The sequence below is a fragment of the Mauremys reevesii genome, linkage group 7 (assembly GCF_016161935.1).
Source record: "Mauremys reevesii isolate NIE-2019 linkage group 7, ASM1616193v1, whole genome shotgun sequence".
In the NCBI taxonomy this organism is placed as follows: Eukaryota; Metazoa; Chordata; order Testudines; family Geoemydidae; genus Mauremys; species Mauremys reevesii.
This window is the reverse complement of record NC_052629.1, coordinates 123,718,819-123,732,691: the sequence shown is the minus strand read 5'-3', so window position 1 is coordinate 123,732,691 and position 13,873 is coordinate 123,718,819. Positions and strand designations below refer to the sequence as shown.

General features: G+C 46.0%; 1 long non-coding RNA gene across 1 annotated transcript in view; it reads left to right on the top strand.

The window, feature by feature from the left end:
• LOC120369241 overlaps window positions 1-12,535 on the top strand; it is a 57,416-nt gene extending 44,881 nt beyond the window's left edge. Inside the window, exons 2-3 of the long non-coding RNA XR_005583019.1 lie at window positions 9,633-10,059; window positions 12,011-12,535. This is a non-coding gene — a long non-coding RNA (uncharacterized LOC120369241). The remainder of the gene's footprint in view (window positions 1-9,632; window positions 10,060-12,010) is intronic.
• The last annotated feature ends 1,338 nt before the right edge of the window (window positions 12,536-13,873 follow it).

The following is a 13,873-nucleotide window of genomic DNA, read 5'->3' as shown; positions in this document are numbered from 1 at the left end:
CTGATCCTGGATGCCAGATTAGATCTTTGCCTGGCCGCAACCCCATTTTAACATCCAACAGGGAGTGTAAATTAGCTGATGCATTTTAATGCAAAATATTGTATTTCTGGGGGATGGATTTCTTCACCTAGGAAGTTATTTGCACCTTCTTATGTGTTGGCTGAGGAGGTGCCAAGAGCTCTGCATCTTAATGCTAAAATCTTCCATGGAAAGAAAAGCAAAGTGACGTGCGGAGATAAAATGGATTTTGTGTGTGATGCATGCAGTGATTTTTTTCCCCTCATGCTCTTTTAGCTGCTGCTGCTGCTGTTCTCCTCGTAAAAGCCTCATCTCTCCATGTTTTACTGAGCTTTAAGTTCTAATTCATAGTTCTCTGATCAGGACTCAGTTCTTTGGAAGTATCTGCTCTGTCACTGGATTCTCTCCTATTTCCTCCAAGTCAAACCATCTCTCTCTTCTTGGGGCTGTCAAAGCACATACCTGCCTTATAGTACCCTCTGCTGGCCACCAGGGCCTGCCTCAGTTTCCCCTTCACCCAGGGCCCCTTAAAGTCCACACAGTCCAGATATTCAAAACATTCTCCTGGCATCCAGTTTACTAAGTCCTGTAAAACTCTTTGTAAGTTTGAGTTCTATGTTGAAAGTCCTTATTCCATTTTCTGCTGGGCCAAGACCCTCCTCCCCAAAGGTCTGTCTTCCCAGCCTCTCAGCACCTCTTGTCTGGAGCATGGCCGTCTCCACAGGTGTCTTCCCTTTCTGACTCAGGTCCCTGCCAGAACTGTCTGCAGGCCATCTGTAAGGCCCTGGTGCTTTCCCTTAAGCCCAGATCGGCAGCAGCTAATCAGTCCAGGTGCACTTGACCTCACTCCCTCTTAAAGGGGCCAGTTGCCCTGTGACAGGAAGCTGGAAGAAGGAAACATTGAATAGGGGAACCAGAGATTGCGTGTGTGATGTTTGGTTATCCTTAGAACTAGATAATCGCCATCTGAAAAGTCTAGCTCCTTTGGCAGGAAGCATCAGTGTTTGGGGTGTAGTGGGCTGCTGGGTTACATGGACGGTGAGTCACAAAGTTCCTGGCTGTTTCTAGAACTATCAGAAAAAATCCTATGTACTTTCCTCTTTAGTCTTCGTATGCTGGAGTAGTTACATCTGTTCTCTCTCCTTTCCTGTGTTCCCATGACTCAGGATTAGTCTGGGCCTGTGAGGCATAATAAAAATCATACAGTTATACTGAAATCGAGGCTATCAAACCACAACCTTAATGCATCCTGAGTGACCTGAACCTTCCATGCTTGGCATCTGTCAGGAGTCTTCCCTGTTCTATGTGAAGTTTGTCCATATGGGACACCTGGGCTGCTGTGTGTCAACTCTCACTTTTGAATATCAGCAGAGCCGAGGAGACAGATATCATTGGGCTTTAACAAGGGACACTTTCTGAGGACTCCAAAAAGAACAGCAGTAGACAAGCAGTCGCATTGCAGACAATCACTAAATGCAAATGTCTGTTTTTCTAGTGGAAGTTGGGTTTGTTTTTTGTTAACACTACTGAAGAACTGAAGCTCAAGGCAATGTTTAATCTGTCAGATACACAACTGAGTTTTGCTTCTCCATGTCTGTTATATACATGCAGTGAATAGCTATTGTTATAAGAGGAAGTAAGTTGGTTCCCCAGCCTAAGCAGAATTGCACATAGCTATTGTAGAGCTGCACCTCCATTTCAGGAGGGAAATGTTTAAGAAAAGCATCAGGTGATAAAGGGAAGTCAGAAGAAAGATTGTACGACAGGAGCCAGAAAAGCCAGTTGCAGCAAAGCGAGCGTCTCTGTGTCATTACATTTCTCTGATTCTGTGATTACGCTGAAGAAAGACACTAGTCAACAATTAATCATCTCGGAGCCCTGGCTTTATTGCAACTTACACTGCTCCTGTGAGGTGCATCGTGGGAATGAGATTCTGTGATGGACGTAATGGGTTACCATTACCATCTGCTTTGGTTTGCTGCAGATGACTGGAAATTGTGTATGCTATCTGGTGCTGTCCAAGTACATAATAAAGGCCAGGGTGGAATGTCTTAGAAGCAGGTTTATCACCACCTAACAGGGAGTTAATTCTCACTGGAGACTGTCACCTGGTGCCTGTCCCAAAGAGACAGCAGTACATACAAAGCTAAAGTAGTAATTTCAGGGAGAAGATATTCTTAGTTGGCTGACAACAGCAGCTTCCCTGGTGACACAGAGTATTTTCAATAGCTCAGGTCAGCAGATACTGTGTTCTACTTCAGCCACAATTATGCACAGTGCTGTTCTCTGTGGGATGGTCCTGTTTTGCTGTCAATCACAACTCAAACTACAATAGGTACTCACATGACTGGATTATCCTCTTACATGTATGTTTCTTACTTTCCATATCTTTCTTTTCCAGCAGGCTTTCAGAAGGCAGCTCAGCCTTTCTCAACACTTATAACAATACGCACAGAGGCATGAATCCATCCTGAAGTTTCTCTACACAATCCTCTACCAGTTCAACAGTCCCCCGCAATGCATCTGTAGTTCATAAGCTCCTGTATTTCAGGCGTCATACAGTGCAGATTTAGGGCCTGATCCAAAGCCCAGCGAAGCCGAAAGAGGTGTCAGCTTGGGCTTTCTCGTTGTTTAAACCAGTGTGTAATGCGGGTCTCACATTACCCTTGTCACTTAGTAACATCACATTCAATTACACCCGCTGCGGGAACAAAATCAATGCCAGTGTCAGACAAGTGTCCTTTAGGTACAAGTTGTCAAGTGTTACAATGATGCATCCAAATGCTACTGCATTAGCTAAGCTGTCGCCCTTGTTTTTCCTGGATGAAAACTCTTAATAGCTGAAGAACTGTTGGCAACAAATATGCATTAACAAAGACTGTAACAGCCCTGATCCCCTTCCAGGTTGGTGGACCTTTTTATGAGATGAAAAAATATTATTTCACTGCTACTAAGCTAACCTCCCCCCTCCTTTTTAAGGATTAAAAAAAATTCAGGGTAAAAATGTCATCTCCCAGGTCCCTCGTTCTGTAATGAGTAGTGTGCTTCCCAGCTGGTCGCATAACACTGCCTCTTCCTTTCTTTATGTCCCTAGAGCTTGGAAAGTAGGTTTGAACAAAACCAAACCAGATTTAATGTGAGTATCTCGTACAGTTGCTGGGCTGTTTAAAGGGCTCTAAGTAGAACACCGTAAGCAGAAACAGGCTTGAAAAACCAAGCATAAAAATATGAAGAGCCAACACTTCCATGAAAACACAGGAGTAGCAAAATGAACTGAAGCTGAGCCCTACTCCTTGGGCTCTCCCCCTACTCTTGGGCTAGTGCTGTGAAGAGAACATTTCCTTGTCACCTCTCCAGCCAAACACGAAGTCTCTAGGACTGAACTCATGTCCCTTTTAGGCTGCAGTAGAGTCAGGGCTGGTGCAAGGAGGTTTCGTGCCCTAGGCAAAACTTCCACCTTGCGCCCTCCCCCGTTCCTGAGCCCCCGCCCTGAGGCGCACCCCCTGGCAGCAGCTCCCCCCTCCGCCCTGAGGCGCCCCCACCCTGAGGCACCCCCCCGCCCTAGCTCACCCCTGCCCCACCTCCCCCCCGTGCACGCGGTCACTGATTCACTACTCCCGTCTCCCCGGGTTGCGGCGCCAATCAGCTTAGGCGCCGCAAGCCGGGGTGGCGGGAGCAGTGAAGCAGCCACGGCGGGCTCGGGAGGCTGAGGGTGAGCTGGGGTGGAGTTCCCCGTGCCGCCCCTTTACTTGCTGCAGGCGGCCCTCCCCACACTCCCCTGCCCCAGCTCCCTCTGCCTAAATGCCGGCGGCCAAAGATCCGGCCACCGCGGTCGCTGCCAAAGAAAATGGCACCCCCCAAATCCTAGCGCCCTAGGCGACCGCCTAGGTCGCCTAAATGGTTGCACCGGCCCTGAGTAGAGTAGAAGAGGTGGTACAGCCCTTCAGTCTGCTCGTGAAACCAGTCCACTCCCAGCAAAGCTGGCTCCAACTACAGTTCCAGAATCGGTACAATTCGCATGGTGCATTTGCACAATCACAGGATACGACCGTTACAGGAGTGTCCCATACCTGTGTATATGCAAATCTTTAGTGGGCAGATAAGGTGTCAGTAGAGAGAGCTCAGGAACATGCAGCTCAATTCCTGGGTTTTGTAGGACCCTCAGAACGTGTAGCTCTGCCCTGCAATTTGTAGCTTAAAAGCTGGATCTTGTAGCATGGACTCTAGCCCAGGCAGTAATACCAGGGTATACACAATAATACCAGGGTACAAAATATATTGGAAGGACAGAACAGGTCGGGCTGGTGGGGGAGTGGTGCTGTATGTGAAAGAAAGTGTAGAATCAAATGAAATAAACATCTTAAATGGGCCAAACTGCACCACAGAATCTCTATGGACAGTAATTCCATGCTCAAATAATAAGAATATAGCAGTAGGGATCTATTATAAACCTCCTGACTGATGGTGATAGTGACTGTGAAATTCTCAGAGAGATTAGAAAGGCTATTAAAATAAACTCAATAGTAATGAGGTATTTCAACTATCCCCATATTGACTGGGTACATGCGACCTCAGGACGGGATGCAGAGATTAAGTTTCTTGAGACCTTAGATCACTGATTCTTGGAGCAGCTAGTCCTGGAACCCACAAGAGGAGAAGCAATTGTAGATTTAGTCCTAAGTGGAGGACAGGATCAGGTCTAAGGGGTCAATATAGCTGGACCGCTTGGTAATAGTAACCATAATATAATTGAATTTAACATCCCTGTGGCGGGGAAAACACCACAGCAGCCCAACACTGTAGCATTTAATTTCAGAAAGGAGGACAACACAAAAATGAGGAGATTAGTTAAACAGAAATTAAAAGGCACAGTACCAAAAGTGAAATCCCTGCAAGTCGCATGGAAACTTTTTAAAGACACTATAATAGAGGCTCAACTTAAATGTATACCCCAAATTAAAAACATGGGAAGTGAACCAAAAAAGAGCCATCGAGGCTAAACAACAAGGTAAAAGAAGCTGTGAGAGGCAAAAAAGCATCCTTTAAAAAGGGGAAGTTAAATCCTAGTGAGGGAAATAGAAAGGAGCATAAACTCTGGCAAGTGAAGTGTAAAAATATTATTAGGAAGGCCAAAAAAGAATTTGAAGAACAGCTAGCCAAAGACTCCAAAAGTAATAGCAACATTTTTTTAAAGCACATCAGAAGCAGGCAGACTACTAAACAACCGGATGGGCCACTGGACGATCGAGATGCTAAAGGAGCACTCAAAACCAATAAGGCCATTGCGGAGAAACGAAATGAATTCTTTGCATTGTTCTTCACGGCTGAGGATATGAGGGAGATTCCCAAACCTGAGCCAGTCTTTTTAGGTGACAAATCTTTGGAACTGTCCCAGATTGAGGTGTCATTAGAGGAGGTTGTGGAACAAATTGATAAATTAAACAATAATAAGTCACCACAACCAAATGGTATCACCCAAGAGTTCTGAAGGAACTCAGATGTGAAATTGCAGAAGTACTAACTGTCATCTGTAACCATCTTTTAAATCAGCTTCTGTACCAAATCACTGGAGGATAGCTAATGTGACGCCAATTTAAAAAAGGGTCCAGAGGTGACCCCAGCAATTACAGGCCTGTAAACCTGACTTCAATACCAGACAAACAGGTTGAAACTATAGTAAATAACAGAATTGTCAGACACATAGAGGAACATAATTTGTTGGGGAATAGTCAACATGGTTTTAGTAAAGGGAAATCATGCCTCACCAATCTACTAGAATTCTTTGTGGGGGGTCAACAAGCATGTGGGCAAGGGGGATCCAGTGGATATAGTGTATTTAGATTTTCAGAAAGCCTTTGACAAGCTCCCTCACCAAAAGTTCTTAAGAAAAGTAAGCAGTCAGGGACAAGAGGGAAGGTTCTCTCCTGGATTGGTAACTGGTTAAGAGAGAGGATACAAAGGGTAGGAATAAATGGTCAGTTCTCAGAATGGAGAGAGGTAAATAGTGGTGTCCCCCAGGGTTCAGTATTGGACCCAGTCCTATTTAACATATTCATAAATGATCTGGGAAAAGGGTTAAATAATGAGGTGGCAAAATTTGCAGATGATACAAAACGACTCTAGACAGTTAAGTCCCGGGCAGACTGCGAAGAGCTACAAAAGGACCTCTCAAAACTGGGTGACTGGGCAACAAAATGGCAGATGAAATTCAATGTTGATAAATGCAAAGTAATGCACACTGGAAAACAGAATCCCATCTATACATATAAAATGATGGGGTCTAAATTAGCTGCTACCACTCAATAAAGAGATCTTGGAGTCCTTGTGGATAGTTCTCTGGAAACATCCACTCAGTGTGCAGAGGTGTCAAAAAAGTGAACAGAATGTTGGGAATCATTAAGAAAGGGATAGATAATAAGACCGAAAATATCATATTGCCTCTATATAAATCCATGGTATGCCCACATCTTGAATACTGCGTGCAGATGTGGTTGCCCCATCTCAAAAAAGATATATTGGAACTGGAAAAGTTTTGGAAAAAGGCAACAAAATTATTAGGGGTATGGAACAGCTTCCATATGAGGAGAGATTAATAAGCCTGGGACTTTTCAGCTTGGAAAAGAGGCGACTAAGGTGGGATATGATAGAGGTCTATAAAATCATGACTGGTGTGGAGAAAGTAAATAAGGAAGTGTTATTTACTCCTTATAATACAAGAACTAGGGGTCGCCAAATGAAATTAATAGGCAGCAGGTTTAAAACAAATACAAGGAAGTATTTCTTCACACAAAAGCAACAAAGAATCCTGTGGCACCTTATAGACTAACAGACGTTTTGCAGCATGAGCTTTCGTGGGTGAATACCCACTTCTTCGGATGCAAGATACTTTCTTCACACAACGCACAGTCAACCTCTGGAACTCCTTGCCAGAGGATGTGATGAAGGCCAAGACTATAACAGGGTTCAAAAAAGAACTAGATAAGTTCATGAAGCATAGGTCCATCAATGGCTATTAGCCAGGATGGGCAGGGATGGTGTCCCTGGCCTCTGTTTGCCAGAAGCTGGGAATGGGCGACAGGGGATGGATCACTTGATGATTACCTGTTCTGTTTATTCCCTCTGGGGCACCTGGCATTGGCCACTGTCGGCAGACAGGATACTGGGCTAGATGGACCTTTGCTCTGACCCCATATGGCTGTTCTCGTGTTCTAATGCAGCGGTGGTATGCAGCTGCACTGCACTAGCAGGAGCTCTGCAGAGACTCCCTGCTGGCGGGAGCCTACTCTTGTGACTGTGGTTCAAGCTCTGTCATCTTGCAGTGTGGCTGCGCAGACCCGAGTAGGAAGGTCTGCGTAGCCCAGTATGGACATGTTACCACAGCTGTAAAACCCAGGCTTACAATCCAGTGTGGATGCCAAAGCACAGGTCCGGAAACAGAGCTGACAAGCCCAGATTCCACGTCCTGGGCACAGTGCCATGTCTCCAGGGCTCCCTAAGCCTCCCTACAGTCTGTGGGCTGCCACTGCATGGATTGACTTGATGCTGTTGTATGAAAACTACCTTCAAGATCTCAAACCTTCTCTTGAGAAAGATTTCAAGTGTAATCTTGATGTGCAAGTTACCAAGCAGTTCTGTTTGATCTTGGTGGAGGGAAATGCATGCTATTCTTGCAGGGTCACTTCCCCTAATGAATGGCTCATTGATCCATGCTGGAAACACTCAACTTTGTTGGCTGTAGGGAGTGGAGTACAGACAGGGAACTCTCTTTCCTTTCCTCCATAAGCTGATGGTATTGATTGCTGCAAATCCAATAGATTCATTAGGGGCTTTTTCAGATTTTCATCATTCACAGTGTTTTTGAAGGGAAGAAACGAATAGCCTTCACTAAGTAATGCAACAAGAAACTGGCTGCACTTCCTTGGCTTTGCATCTGATGTCGCAAAACGTACTTACAGGAGGAGTCCTTAATAACGCGAGTGGTCCCTTTGACTGTCATCGGACTTCTTACTTGAGGAAGGTTTACAGGGCTGGGCCACTGGTTTTTAACGGGCAAGTCCCTGCTGTTCCATCCCCATGCCTTGTGGAGCCAGCTTGTCCTGAGTTCTCGTGTGGCTAGGGAGGGTAAAGCGCAATGAGCATGCACCAGAGCCAATCACAGTCCCTCCATCCAGGGGAGCTCTGGTACTGGTTGTCTCCAATGGCATATTGTCCCAAAGAGGGTGGTCCGGAGGCTTTTGTCTCATCCCACCCGTGCTCTGCACCAGAGCAGGCCAGCCATAGAGAGGAGCATCCAGCTGCATCCTAACTGCTGGTGCACCATGCTGACCCCCAGATGCCCTAGGAAAATTGGGGGGGAGGGATAATGCTAATTAAGAACCATCCCTCCTAGGGTCGCATGAGGTGGGGCCAGTCTGTGCTGCCCACAACGTGGTACAAAGCCTTAAAGGTGCATTCTGACCAGTGGTGAAGATGGGCTGCTAATCTGTACTGCTCTTAACGTTGAGAAATTCTAGTAGACTCAGCTGAGACCACCAACTCATTACACCTGTGGTGTACAGCCAGTGGGATTTGAACAGAAGTCTCGCTAAAGTAGGACGGAGCCCAGTTTCCTCTCTCCTGGGCTGGGCCAGCGGAAGAATGGCCTTGGGTTTAAAGGCATGGCCTGTGATGACTCAGACATGGGTTCAATAGCAGAGACGCTTTGGGCAAGTCACTTAAGCACATGAGTGTCCTTAGTCTTTGTGCCTCAGTTTCCCATCTGTTAAATGAGGACAATATTTCCTCTCTGCCAGCCTTTGTCTTGCCTGTTTCGATGCTAATTTCTCTGTCTCTGGCTATATGTTCTGTACAGCACCTTGCACAAGGGGGTCCCAAACTCTGTTGGGGCTTCTAGCTAAAAAGCACTCCTGTCATAGGGATTCAGCCTCTCCATCCGTCACCTTCGCGCTCCACTGTTCTAGCAAAGTGAGGGCCTTAAAAGAGAAAACAACATCAATACACTGCAGCATCGGATACTTGTTCTTGTTTCCCTGGGGACTCGATGGCCCAGCCAACAGTGGGCTACCAGGATACTGTGTACACGTAAAAATACAGTCTGTTTCTATGAGGGAGTCAGAGCTCCTTCGTGTCTTTTTTCACATGATTTGCTAGTCCAGATATATTTACTGCATGGCTTTTTGGCTAACTGTTTTCACTGTGGCACTGATTGAGCTGTTAATAAAGTGTGAAAGTGCCTTGAAGGCACATTTTGAGTCTTAAAGAAATGATCCACATCTAAATTGCAGATACTGTAGTAAAGTGTCCATACCCTCCATACGAGGCGATAGCATCTCCCATTGTAAAATTTATCAGACTTCTCTTGGTGACAGAAATGTTAATTTAAATTTTTGGTCACAATTACAGAGAGAGTTATTGCAGCCTCTGACTTGTAATTAGTTTCTTTCTTTTCATTGTGGTGTTTAGTGTCCTTTATAATAGTGATAAATGGAATATCTACCTGACTCTGTTTTTTTAATATATAAATTACATGATATATAAATATCAACAACTTTAGATAAACAGGAGAATGGGGGAGAATCTATCTTCTTTTTTTAACACCTACTGATGTGTTTCAGATGATGGACAGCAAGAGATCAGAGCCCAGAACCGTGAGGTTCAAACCTGTGAGATGTCCCAGTGGTGGAACTGGAAATAGAAAACGCATAAAGCTAGGGTGGCCACCAGCTGCAGAGACTGGGGGCCATTGCCATGTGACCAGCGGTGCCAAAGGTTGGAATACTAAGCGAGTGGCCGTTCCGTTCACATTTGGAATGCAGGCCACCTTCTGGAGGCCCCAGAAGCAGAAAACGGGGAACAGCCCAAGGGCATCAGAAATAGGGTGGAAAAGGGAAGACTCCTCCCACCCAGTGGCGTAGCCAAGTTCTACCAGCAGGGGGAGCAAATCAAAAAAAGGCGCCGAAGACTGAAGGACTTGCCGCCGAAGACCCGGAGCAGCTGAAGGACCCGCTGCCAAATTGCTGCCGAAGACCCGGAGCAGCTGGGGTGAGTGTAAAAATTAAAAAGGCGCCACTTTGGAGGAATGTGCTCGGGGGGAGCAGTCACCCAGCATTGCCATGCACCTACATCTGGGGTGGAGCAGGGCACAGCAAGGCTGAGCAGAGTTTCAGTCACAAAGGGATGACAATCAGGACAGGGTGAGTATGTGTCGTGGCTTCCGTGAGAGAGAGGAGTTTAGTTATTTAACAGCGAAGTTAGTCAGCCTTGGAACAGGTTACCTGGGATGTGGTAAATCCTCCCAGCACCAGGAGTCTGGACACGAATCCGAAAGATCTGCTCTGGTTCAGTGACTGAGCTCTGTGCAGGGGTCACTGGGGGGGCATTTGATAGCCTGAGCTTTTGCATAACGCAGGCTAGCTGATCCCAATGCTCCCTTCCGGCCTGAACAGCTGAGTCTCGGAGAAGCCTTTGATAAGCCACTGAACATTTGGATGCTGCTCTAAGCTGACTCTTCCACTGACCTTTAGGGCCTCACCTCGCTAAACCTTGGAGGCCAGGATCCTTTTCTAGGCATCACCTGTTAGTTTCACCAGCTCCACTTATTTTCCTTCCCCTGCAGCAGATTATACTTGCAAATCTATTGATTTAGCAGCTTATTGTCACGGCCTGATCCTTCCTGCAGATCAGACTAATGAACAGCGATGAACTTGGAGGGGCTTGGTCACCAGCGTCTAGGCCTGGGGTGTGCCACCCGGTGCTGCTCACAGTATCAGAGTCCTGTCAGTGAAGAGAGCCGGAAAGAAGGGAATTGAACCCCGTGCTGCAGACAATGGGCTCTTTAAAGCTCAGACAGGGAGCGGGGGGTGGGGAGAGCAGGGTAGCCTGAGTGGGTTTTTTAAATTCCTGTCAGAAATTAATTAAGAGGCTCCTGTAATTACAATGACTGCACACTGTTGGTCCCCAGTGGCTTGTTTCTAACCATGGGCTTATTATTCAGGCTTTCATGACAGAAACAAAAAGAACCAAAGTAACATAATGGGCTCTTATTTATTTACAATAAAAATAACACACAGTACCTGGGTATCTTAGGAACTTAGCAGCGGGATCTGGTTTTTGGTCGTTGTAATCCCTTCGCTGGGCATGTCAGAGCAGGGGGCGAGCCCAGGAGGTCTAATGCACGAAAGGCAGCATGGCTGCTGGGAGAGAACAGTGCCCTCCTGGATGCATTGTCAGACACCAGGCAGAGATCAAGTGCCCCCAGCCCCGGGGAAGTGTGGCTATCTCCAGCTGCTGCCTGACCTGGAGTGAGCATTCCTCTCCTAACGGGGGGATTTAAAATGCTTGTGACTAATTTGATGGCCACCCACCAGGGGCGGCTCCATGGACCAGCACGCCAAGTGCGTGCCTGGGGCGGCAAGCCACAGGGGGCGCTCTGCCCGTCGCTGTGAGGGCGGCAGGCAGGCTGCCTTCGGCGGCTTGCCTGCGGAGGGTCCGCTGGTCCTGCGGCTTCGGCGGACCTCCCGCAGGTGAGCCGCCGAATCCGCGGGACCCGGGACCTCCCACAGGCAAGCCGCTGAAGGTAGCCTGCATGCCATGCTTGGGGTGGCAAAATATCTAGAGCCGCCCCTGCCACCCACCAGTGATGTTAATGGAAAAACTCCCGGGGAGCACTGGTTTGCATCCTTAGAGAGTACGTGCAGGTTCCATTTTTAACTTAGATATTCTCAATGACTTCAAAAAACTGTTAGTCTGATGAAGCTTGGAATGAATCTTAGGGCTCTGTCTGTGAAATGACCATGTCTTGAGCTTAAGCCACTCAGAACTCAAAAAATACAATAGTTTTTTTTTTTTTGAATTAGGACTTTCTATTCTTAAACACACAAGTCTTTTGACATAAGAGCTTCTTCAGCCTGAACTCAGCAGCAACCACTTCAAAGGTGAAAAGAAGCAGACATTACAGCTCAGACTAAAATGGGACTTATTGATTTTTTGGCAGGAACTGAAGGGTTTGTGGAGTGACACTGACTTTCATTGGGCTCAGTACAGAATGCAGCTTTGTTCTTTGGTGAAAATTTGAGAACTTTTACACTCCTGAAACATCGGCCCCAAAGTCTAGTGGAAGAGGAGATGGTATGCAACATAGACCCAGGCTAAAAAAATCTCTCTGTGCTTCTCTGACCCCATCTCTACACACACAGAGACACTTTCCTCCTTGTGCTACAGATCCTTTTGATGGTTTTTGTTTTAATTTTTGTTTCCCATGAGAAGTGAAGTTTGGAAGGACAACATCACCGAGCTGTCATTTAAACCGGACTGCGGCCCCAGACAGTCATCAAAAGGCATGTAAGCCTAATATACCATCTCACTGTACACATTGTTCATTGCATTTCCTCGCCACATGATGTTTAATTTCTATCATCATATCCTCAGGCCTTCTTTCTGTTGTATCTAAAGTGCTATGCACAGCTATAGTGCTGCATAGCTAAATAAGAATGGTAAATAAATGAATCCCAGTAGCATATATGATAGCACACATGCATGATCAGTAATGTTACATGATATCATGTAACATTTTGGGACTACTGGCAATGCATAAGCATTCAGCTTCAGGCGCAGTGACACTGATAAAGACAGCGGAACTGGCATTGTAGATTTCTTTATTGGACATAAGGACGGTAAAAATGTCTTGGTTTTCAAATGACCTGATTTGCGCAGCAACACAAAGAACTTATCCTTGTAACCTAACTTGTGACATTAGAGTAAATCATCCGATATTCTACTAGCGGAGGTTGAGCCTAGACAGTTCCATAGAGTGGATTCTCCAATGAAACACTGCTCTATAATTCTATATTCTAAATATGCAAGCAGAACCTATTTAGCAAGTACCATTCCAGCTCCTTTAGTGAGATCATTTTCCGATTTCCATACTAGGCCAGTCTTCCTAAGGTGCTGGAATATCTAACGTAATCACAGATGTATTTACCATACTTTGTTGTATTTATAGAGGCTATTAGACCACAAAGACTTGGTTTATTTCCAGGGCCACAAGGTCCAGCTTCCTCACCGCATATTCTTCTTCTGGACTGCAGGAGGTGGCGCTGACAAAGAGATTTGCAGTGGGTACATTTGTAATTGTCTTCTGCTTTGCTGCTTACGGTATCATGATGGTTGCTTATTAGCACAATACATTGCAGTATTTATGATGGCTATAGGCATATTGATCTCAATATAACACAGTAAAATGTAACAGATAACCTGTGGCCCTAAGGAATCTGTGCCAGATGCCATTAGAAGACCTACATACTCTTGTATAGTATCTACTGTATTTCTTTCTGTATGAAGAAAATGTCTCGGGGCACGTCACTTGACATAGGGTGATGTATGCCTAGTGAAAAACAGCGTACCTGCTTGGATCGTATGTGGGAAATTGACAAACTCATCCCTTCTGCTTTCCCTACCACCTGACACCTGTCGGTGGTTCGCAATAACATCATTGTATTTATTGTGGAGAAGACTGTAGGGCCCCATGCTCAGCTGGTAGCAGTCTGGAGCCACACTGATTTGCACCAGCTGAGGATCTGGCCTACAGCCTTCTAGTCTAATAACGGCAGTGTCCACCCATCCTCCCCTTTCTTGCTATTTTTTTTTCTTCTTGTTTCCATGTCTTTGCAATCACTTTACTCTTCAGATGTCTCTGAGGTTCAGTTACATTTAAAAGACAAATTTGTGATACTCTAAAGTATACTTCAGTATTCTGCCAGAGATGTAGCATGATCCTCAGTGCAGACCAGGCCTGATCTAAAGCGTGCCAAAAGCCACATTTTTTTCTGTTGAGCAATATGACAATTCCATGATATAA